Raw genomic sequence first — 9,989 nt, 5'->3', positions numbered from 1 at the left:
ATCATGGGTTGTTGTTCAAATGTGCTCTGTACAATCGCACAACACATCTTCCATGGGAGTCGAGGTAAATGAAGAACACATTGCACACGCAGCATCAAATACATCACTTTGGCTCGACTGCTTGAACTTTTTCATGTAGCGCATCTATCTCCTGAGCAGTGTTAATTTCGTCAACCATGACTATGACTAAAATATTTCGTCAACACCCCTTTTTGATTTTCGTCATTTAGACTAAGACTAAGACTAAATTGGGAAGACAATGACTAAAATATGACTAAGACTAAAATTGATTTTCGTCATTGTGACTAAGACTAAGACTAAAATTTAAAAAGCTGACGAAATTAACACTGGTGTTAAATAAAATAGAGAAAAAAGAGAACCAGTGTGTGAAGAAGTTTTATTCTGTACAGTGTGATATATTTTAAAAAGAGAAGCAGTGTGCGGAGAAGGTTTATTCTGTACAGTCAATCATAAATGTAAAAAAGAGAAGTAGTGTGTGGAGGAGTTCTATTATGTACAGTGTTGACTAAAATTAAAATGACTAAAAATTGACTAAGACTAAAATTGATTTTCGTCATTTAGACTAAGACTAAGACTTAATTAGGAAGGCAATGACTAAAATATGACTAAGACTAAAATTGATTTTCGTCATTGTGACTAAGACTAAGACTAAAATTTAAAAAGCTGACAAAATTAACACTGCTCCTGAGTTGCATACCTAGTGAGAGTTGTGCTCCCCATGAAGAGCAAGTTTGCTTTCCATGTGCTTAAGTAGATTATAGCAGGGGTTCCCAAACTTTACCATGACAGGAACCCCCATATACCGGTAGATTCCAGCACAGGCCCCCCTTACATGGGCCGTGACAGACTAGTTTTTCAGCGCACCCGGTTTCACAACTCGATGAAGTTGATGCATTCCTAAACCCATGCAAGTACTAAAGAAAGAATAATAGCCTACATTGTAAAGAAGATTGTTTGGCTTATTTTTTGTTTATGTTGGCTTCAATTTATTAAATTATTCATTTTATTTTGCTATATTTTTCCTGCCAACCTGCCACGGCCACCCTGGCATCCCCTCGCGGCCCCCCAGGGGTCCCTGGCCCCCACTTTGAAAACCACTGGATTATAGGACATATGTATAATAATCCCATTTTACACCACGAGACATAGTAAAGAAATATGCATGTGTGGTTTAATACAGATTTTAAAACTTTTTTTTCACATTTCTACATTTCAGTGCAAATATGCATGTGGAAAGTTTAAACTGCCATAAGTCGGTTGGCCAGACATGGGGGAAGTTGAGAAGCATTACTGGGTAGGTGTACAAATACTCCGCGATGCAAAACCCCACCCCTCATCTAGGAAACCAAGAATTTCATTAAAAATAATAGCGAGTGCAAAATGTGCATCATTAAATGTCAGCGTAATGGCAGTCGAAGGTATTCATTTTTTAATGTACATTTTTCATGCTAGTTGGCAATCCCTACCCCTCATTTTCAATCTTGTGGTTGACTGACAAAGATTTCTTGTTTCCCTGAGCAACCGTGCAGTCCGCCATGGAGACTAACTGGCACGCAAAAAAAAGAAACAGCTGAACCTACACCCTCATTAGTTCAAGCGCTATTGTCACACTTAATTAAATTCAAACGCTGTACTTTTATTTATTTTATTTTTTTTAGTGATAAGTTTAATGGCTTGACCCTGTCTCCTCGTGAGAGTGAATTGAAAGCTAAATGGCCTTCATAAATAAGCAGACTGACTTGTGTTATTTACCCAAATACGGGCAAGTAAAGACAATAAAAGCAGAAGAAACAACTGCCAAATAGAGAAATGCAGCCTTTCTCTCAGGCATGCAGCAGGAGGTGGGAGGTTAGGACGAGCTAAGGTGAACGGCGCTGTAGGATAGAGCCCGGGTCTTCCTTCAGTCACAGGACTCCTGGGGAGGTTGACAACTCCTGAGCTCAGGGATGGAGCAGGGCTTTCATGCGGTTTTAATAAGGCCGGCTCCTAGACAAAGGGGCCTAGGCTGGCCGTCCGTCTTGCGCGAGCCAAGCTGATATTTCAGAACGTTATGAAATCTTGGCACATGCCAGGCGGCCCTTGGAGAAAGGCATTCAAAGAGGCGGTGTGTGTGTTTGTGTGAGCCTGCTGTGAAGTGCCTGCTGTGTATGTGTATGTGTGTGTGTGTGTGTGAGTGTGTGTGTGTGTTTAAGTCCCTCAAAATGCAGTATGTGTTTGTTGCTCTGTTTGTGCGATTGTGCGTGTGTGTGTGTGTGTGTTTCTGTGTGCGTGTGTGTGCGCGTGCGTGCATGTGTGTGTGTGCGTGCGCGCGTACATGTGTGCTGGGAAGGTGAAAGATGAAAACAATAGCGGTCCAGCTCCAGTGGTGTCAGAGACGGCAGTAACCTTGCAGTTCAGCCATGCAGGGACATTTCATTGCATATTTGTTTTCATCTAGTCTAGCGGGGCACCGTGGAATTGTGGCGTGTTACGGCCATCCTTATTTGCATATATAGAGCAAATAGCGTATCTTGCCATTGGTAAGTGGACTTCAAGTGGTGAATGAATAGGTATCTCGTTTATGGCTTTTCATGCTGCCGTCAATGTGTGGAGGAGAGGCAAGGCTTCTCAAACCTGACAATAAAATCTTTAGATGAGCTACCACCCAACTGGCTTCTGGTTTTTTGGGGTTTTTTACTGTTTTCTTGTCCCTTAGCCTTGGTCTTACAGGGGCCATTCCAAAGACGTAGGCCTATGTTAATCAGACTGGGTATTGGCCCTTCAAGAAGTGGATTGTGATTTCAAAAGTCCCTACGACCTCAGAAATCACATAAACTATTGTGATAAAAAAAATAAAAAAAATCCTGTACCATGCAAGAATACTGTACGTCGTCGCCCATGTTCAAATACGTCTTAGTGCGTATGTCTTTTTTATCTATGTCAGTTGGCTTAAAATTCATAGTCGTTGAAGTTATTGACCTGTTTCTCAGAAAATAGCCATTTTCTCTCTCCTGTCAAAAGTATTACTTAACATTTCACGAGAAATGAGTCCATCAGTCAATGTCAGACAGCATGGGTGAAGAAAACATGCACGCGCACACACACACACACACACACACACACACACACACACACACACACACACACACACACACACACACACACACACACACACACACACACCACAAAACACTTTTCTGTTGCCTGGTCCAGTCAGCGAGCTATGATTTATGGTAGCTGTATTATGCTAAACATAATCTCAGACCTGCTGCAAGAGCTGCATATGATTTATAGACACTTCATCTGGCTTTTTCAAACACGCGCCCCAAACAGAGAGCCCAACGACGGATGCCCTGATACGAAAACATGGCCGACGGCGGTGGTAGACACGTTTCGTTTTGATACTGCCAGTCACATGTACCGATAAAGACGCTTATAGGACAAGACAAGACAAGACGCAAGGCACCCACATACACACACACACACCTACACAAACACGCGCGCGCACACACACAAACACACCACACACACACACGCACACGTACATGTACACGTACTCACACACACACACAAACACACACACACACACACACACACACACACACACACACACACACACACACACACACACACACACACACACACACACACACACACACTTAATCCCAAACACAAAAGAGTCACTTACTATCTCCACACCTGCGTGGTGAGAGTGCAACTAGCAGCTTGAGTTATTTGGGTGACTGACACATTCAGGTTTCCAGGTTATATGCCATACTTGTGTATAACAGAGACGTGTGAGCTTGGCTTGGGCAATGTTGCAAGGTATTGTATTAAAAGCGGCGAAACCACTTTTGCTAAAGAGTGTTTGTCGGGATAGCCAAGTGGCCCGTCACTAAAATAACAGATTCAGGTTTCCAGGCTATGAAGCATAGTGCCCAAACGGATTCAATGACTTGGGCGATGTTGCTATGTTTGACCAAAAATCTTTAAAAACTAAGAAGAAAGTGGGCATCTGAGGGCTAGAGTATAGCCTGTCACTGGCTGGATGACAATGAAGGAGCCATCTCTGTTTAAAAAAATGGTGTGCAAGTTGTCCTTTGTATTTTGCAGGCTGCCTGTAATATCATACCCCACACAACTTGTGTCCTTTACCACAATTGTTCCCTTCACAGAGGCCACGGGAACCCCTGATCAACATCTAAAAGACGAGTTGAGAGATTTCAACCTACAGTATTTTTATCATATTTATGTCATACAATACCGTATTTGAATTTAAAATATACAGTACTGTGGCAAAACCTTCTACCAGCAAATCTCATTACTCCTCAATTGTAAAGAAGTAATTCTTCAACTATGTCGCCCACCTTCCTCTCCACCCGCTCACACCACCCCCCAGTTATTAACTTACTTCTGGGAGGAGGGAGGGGGTGCGGTGAGTGGGGGAAGAGGGGGTGTCTGGCTGTGAGGTGTTTGAGCCTACCAAATGCAGCAGTGTTAGCACAGATTAGCCTTTAGCCTTGAGTGTGTGCACTGTGACTCTGACTACTTATTGCTTCCTGCCGAGCAGGATCATGCATCTGGGGGCTATTGATTGTCCGAGAGCTTTGGAGCTCTAATTGCGCCGCGGCCTCACATTTCTCAGACAGTAATAGGTTACACAGAAGAATAAAGATGCAGTCGCACAATTATCGATCATCCGGAATCCACACCTCCAGCAAAATTAACGACACGACGCTGAGAGGGGGTCGATATGATATTCCGTTGCCCCAGCTTTGCTGTTTCGCTCCCAAACCTCCTCCTCCTCTTCCCACCCACTGTGCACAGTCCTGCTCTTTTTTTTCTTTTTTTAGCTCTAAATGTCTAATAAAACACTGCAGCGTTGCTCCATATTTCTCTTATTCTCACCTCCTTGGTTGTAATAATATCGCAGGTTGGTAACACGTCATGTTTAGTGTCCATCTATATCATTACATTTTGCTTTTGAAAGCAATAATACTATGCTATTTTCCTATCAGTAGATACAGTTACAAGCAGCAAACCCCCCAGTGCTTAACTCTTTGCCAATGTAAGGCCGCTCTCACTTCGATTGAAAATCTACTCCACTCTGTACCACTTGTAACGATACATGACATAGGATGTCTGCGGAACGCGTCAATGAGCTGCTTTGTGAAATGTGGGTGGACGGTTTATGTAGTTTCTCTAGAATAAATCATAGAGAATCATATGGTTAAGTGAGCAGAATTTCAATAAGAAGTATGTTAACGCTGTCTAACAGCCCTAGGGACGGGTAATTGTCCCGAGGTATTATTTTAGCACTCTCTAGTTGCACTATGTTAAACAATACTTCACTTTGTTGATTCTTTTTTTTTCACTAGCTGAAACGACAATGCTGTATGGAAGATGAAAAACACTGTGTTTGGAAAATGAATGCCGAAAGACCGATTTGTAGGGATTTTCCCCTCTGATATCCCCACTGGGTTTGAGTTATGAATTATGCAAATGCTAAGTTTGACTGACAATCCCAACTTTGTGTTTGGGGTTTTTGCGTGCAACGTGCTATACGATGGGTAGTCATCAAAAACGCTGAGGGGGAGCTTTCATGACAATAGCGCAATTAGCATGAAGAGTAGCTAAAATTGTCATTTACAAAAAAACATCCCTGCAGCCATGTTTTAGGGGGTGCTTGATGCACAATTGCAGATGTTGTGGTGAACAACACATTCTCCATCTGTTCAAGTATGTGCCATGATACTGTTACATGTACTGTAGCTTTCAATGAATTCATGTAGGTTTCAATGAATGCAACCTCTTCTGTCTGCATCTTCACATTATGTAGTCTGTGGCAGCTTGGCATCCATGACCTCTTCACTCAATTCCAGTCGTTCATATAGCAGACAAGTCGGCTTTTTCTCACTGATATGAAGGTGACTCTATGTCTGGAAAAAATCCTCATTTCGTGGCGGCTTTTTGATGAAAAAAAAAAATGTTTGTTCCCTACTTTCAAGGCTACGGTGACACAACACTGCTTGACACAAGGTGTGTGTGTGTGTGTGTGTGTGTGTGTGTGTGTGTGTGTGTGTGTGTGTGTGTGTGTGTGTGTGTGTGTGAGTGCGTGCAGGCGTGCGTGCGTGCATGTGTGCTCGCAACGCGGCCTGCGTGCGTGTGTGTTGGAGAGGTGGGTGTTGTTGAAAATGAATAGAGCTGCTAGTCGTTGTCACAAACCTGTCAGAACTCTCTCTCCGCGCACGCCAGTATTTGATAGGCGACGTCGGCGACATAATAGGATTCTGTAAGGGGAGTTTAAGGTGAAGACAGGAGACAGATGTAGCCGGCGAGCACCCTGGGAGAGCCGGGGCATGTGTCGTCAATCACCCAGGGGCCGAGCCAATAAAAGTGAACCTGGGCGGCCCGGCCCTGAGCATTAAAAAACCTCGGCCATTTTACACAGTCAGCACAGGTCGCATCGTTCTCCATAAACGCCGGCTGCCGACTGCACGACGAGGCGAGGGTTCCTCTCGGGATTGATCACGGAGAGGAGTGATTATCAGTGCCACGTCTTATGATGACATCAGTCATGTTGGCTGGCGCCCTTTTACCCGCGAGTTTGTGTGTGCCAACGTTTATGGTCCACGGCATCCGTGCCGCAACCATACTTACTTCCCCTTTCTTCCTCCTTTCTTTCCTTTACCCCGATTTCTATCTCTCTCTCACACACACACACTCTCATTCAAACTCTTTCTCTCTCTCTCTTCCTCTTTTTCTGTCCTCCTCTTCCTCTTTATGTTTTCCCACCATCTCTCTCTCTCTCTCTCTCTCTCTCTCTCTTCTCTCTCTCTCTCTCTCTCTCTCTCTCTCTCTCTCTCCTTTCTTTCTCTCTCTCTCTCTCTCTCTCTCTCTCTCTCTCTCTCTCTCCTCTTTTCCTTCCTCCTCTTCCTCTTTATGTTTAGTGCCCTGCAGTGGGTTGTCTCGAAGTTTTTTTTTCTTCTTTTTTGCGTTATTTACCCACAGTTGTTTTATGGTGCTTGATACGCGTCATGTAGTCGCAGGAATCGTTCTTTAATTAAAGGCACACACCAGTAGAAAAGAGGGGTGCTCTTATGGGACGTATGAAACCTCACAGGCCGTAACTTGAAACAACCCTGTCGTCGTTACAGAGTCCTCTGGCTCTGCAGCGGAGTGATTAATGGGTTGACGTTATCAGTGGGGACCCTCTTATCGGCGGAGGGATGCTCATTTTAGATAGAGCCGGGGCTAGATGCTGCCGTTTAAACTGCTCAAGTGGGACCGATGGCGGAGGGGACCCGAGATTGGCTTTGCATCCTAATGGCATTAAGTGTCAATGTGTCGTTCGTGCCCTGGCCTGGGACAGGGTACAACATAAATGTACAATTACTGACTAGCGATGGGAATTTGGAACCAGCCAAACGCCAATATGGTCAAATGAAAGTGAAGCCAGTAGCCTTTCACTTTACGCTTTTCATTTTATAAATTATTTGTAAGTGCATGGTCCATGGTCCATGCTTGGTCCAGCTCAATGCTCCAAATTACACTATCCTCCAAGTAAAAGAGCAGTTGTATTATGCATCTGCATTATCCCTGAAATGCTGCTTAGTCCATGAATCACAAGTTTTCCAGTCCAGTCTGGCACTGAATGGTTTCCTTGGGACTTGTTTAGAGATGAAAACAAGATCGTTTTGTGCATCTCTAGTGCATGGGATTTTTCTCTCTCACCGTGACTCACTCTCACTACGGCTTCATTTTAATTCATCAGATTTTTAAATAGTCAGCTCGTGTCAGCTGTTCTAAAATTAGATTCCGTTATCTCCCCTAACTGTACTCCACTTTGTGGAGTGAAACCGATATCTGATTATTTGTCACCATGGAGACATTATCGCTTAGCGCTGCGAGATCGATATCTTTGCCGCACTCTCTGGCACAGAATAGATTACAAGATATCTCTGAAACTGCTTGTTAAATTGAGGGCATATGGGAATCTTACGAAGGGTAGATATCACTCTGCTTCATGAAGGATTATTTTGAAAGCAAGAAGCGCTATCCACTTTGGGTGCCTGTCATCTTTTAGCCAGCAATCCTGAAAGCTGAGAAAATCTTTCAGAGAATGACTGCAATGACATAGACCGAGACATAACTTGTCGAAGGGCATAAATGCTCACCTGAAAGCTGAGAAAATCTTTCAGAGAATGACTACAATGACATAGCACTGATTCTTGAGAAAGCGGCTAAAACATGTCTCTGCAATAAACTGCCAATTCTGTTGAAAATAAACTACATTTTCATGAACAAAATGAATCCAGGTAAAGACACAGGGGTCTGTTACATAAATGTACAGTCGTTTGAAATATTTAAGTGTAATTTTATTGCTTTTCATGGCTATAAACCTGCCCACACCCTGTAAAAACAGCTGTCCCAAGGACAGACATCATCATTTCAATTGACTTAAAATGTAAAAATCAGTGATATTATTGAATAATATCACCATGATGTGAAAGTCCATATTGAAGTGGTTCTGCAAATATGCACATAGTGCGTGTAAAGCAATATTTACTACTATTTTCTGATTGCTCAAAGTGTGTCCAGCATATTAGTCACCACCGTCAGATTTTTTTTAAAAAGACAATAAAATCAGGTATGCGCAAGGTCATTGTCATTACTTAGGACCCCTTTTCAAACCTTTAGATCTACTGAGTACATCACCATCACTGAAGCTCCTGTAAGTTTACTAATTTCTCCTCAATTTGATAATTTGTTTGGACACTGGTACTGTCCCAACCATAAACTGTCAACACCGTCGGGGGTTTTAATAGCATTATTGTTACATTAATGTTAATTATATATACTTTTTCAGAAGCGTCATGAAGCCCCTAAGAAACAGAGCGAAAACGAAGTGGCTTATGTGAGCAAAAAATGCACAATATGTAAAAGAGTGTTTTTTTGTCTCACACCGTCAGATGTCACCACCGTCAGATTTTGTTCAGCTCATCATCTTGTTCCATATTTTACTAAATTGTGCTGGTTAATGAAACATTACCAGACATGTTAGTAATAATTGTGACCCAAACTTATACTCCAGCCTCCACTGAGGTGCATTTGGAGGGTTTTTTGTCACAAAACCTGACGGTGGTGACATCTGATGTAGTTCACAAAAAAGCATGTGTTTTACATGTTTTTGACAAGTTTTAAGAATATGCTTCCAATAAGTATCACAATTATATTGAATTGTAAAAGTATTTCACTTAAATACAGTAAACTTATTTTTTTACTTTTAATTCTGTCTGACGCTGGTGACAAAACCAAGAAAGAGCCCATTTTATGAAAAATGTAAAACATGGGGAGCTTGGCCAATACATTCACTGCACAGCCAAGACGTTCATCTATGATAATACACCTCTATATTTTGGATTTGAACAATTTAAAACCTGTTTATACCACATTTTCAATAATCTAGGCCTACTTCCTAGAGTATCTAACAAATGAAGAAAAAACACATGCACAAACATACTGTGCACACACAAAAATAAAGTGTTTATGCTAGATGTCATTGACTTGAGAGGGCTATTTATTTTGCTAAATGTAGGTAATAATTAGGTCACTTTCACCACCTTCAGATTACTGTCCCCACCGTCAGTTCTTAAGTCACCACCGTAAGAAGGAGTTTTGGACATTTTAAATGAATGTGCTTACAAAATTTTCCTTTGTAGTTGTTGAATTATCAAAGTAATAGCAAATTTAAGCCTACACGAATATTTGTGAAATTACAAAAAAATGTTTGATCTATTTAGCCATTAAGTAAGCATTGTCTGACAGCACATAATTTTAAATTAGAACACATGAAGCAGTATTAAAATAGAATGAAAGTGAATTTTCAACATTTAAAGGCGTACGTGTGAACCAAAAAACACACACAATCACTTAAAAACTCCAGATACATATGAAACCAAATCAATACACTTTTTATTGCTTTTAAT

This window comes from Engraulis encrasicolus, chromosome 18 (genome assembly GCF_034702125.1).
Source record: "Engraulis encrasicolus isolate BLACKSEA-1 chromosome 18, IST_EnEncr_1.0, whole genome shotgun sequence".
NCBI lineage: Eukaryota > Metazoa > Chordata > Actinopteri > Clupeiformes > Engraulidae > Engraulis > Engraulis encrasicolus.
The sequence above is the reverse complement of the archived record's forward strand: the minus strand, read 5'-3'. Positions refer to the sequence as shown.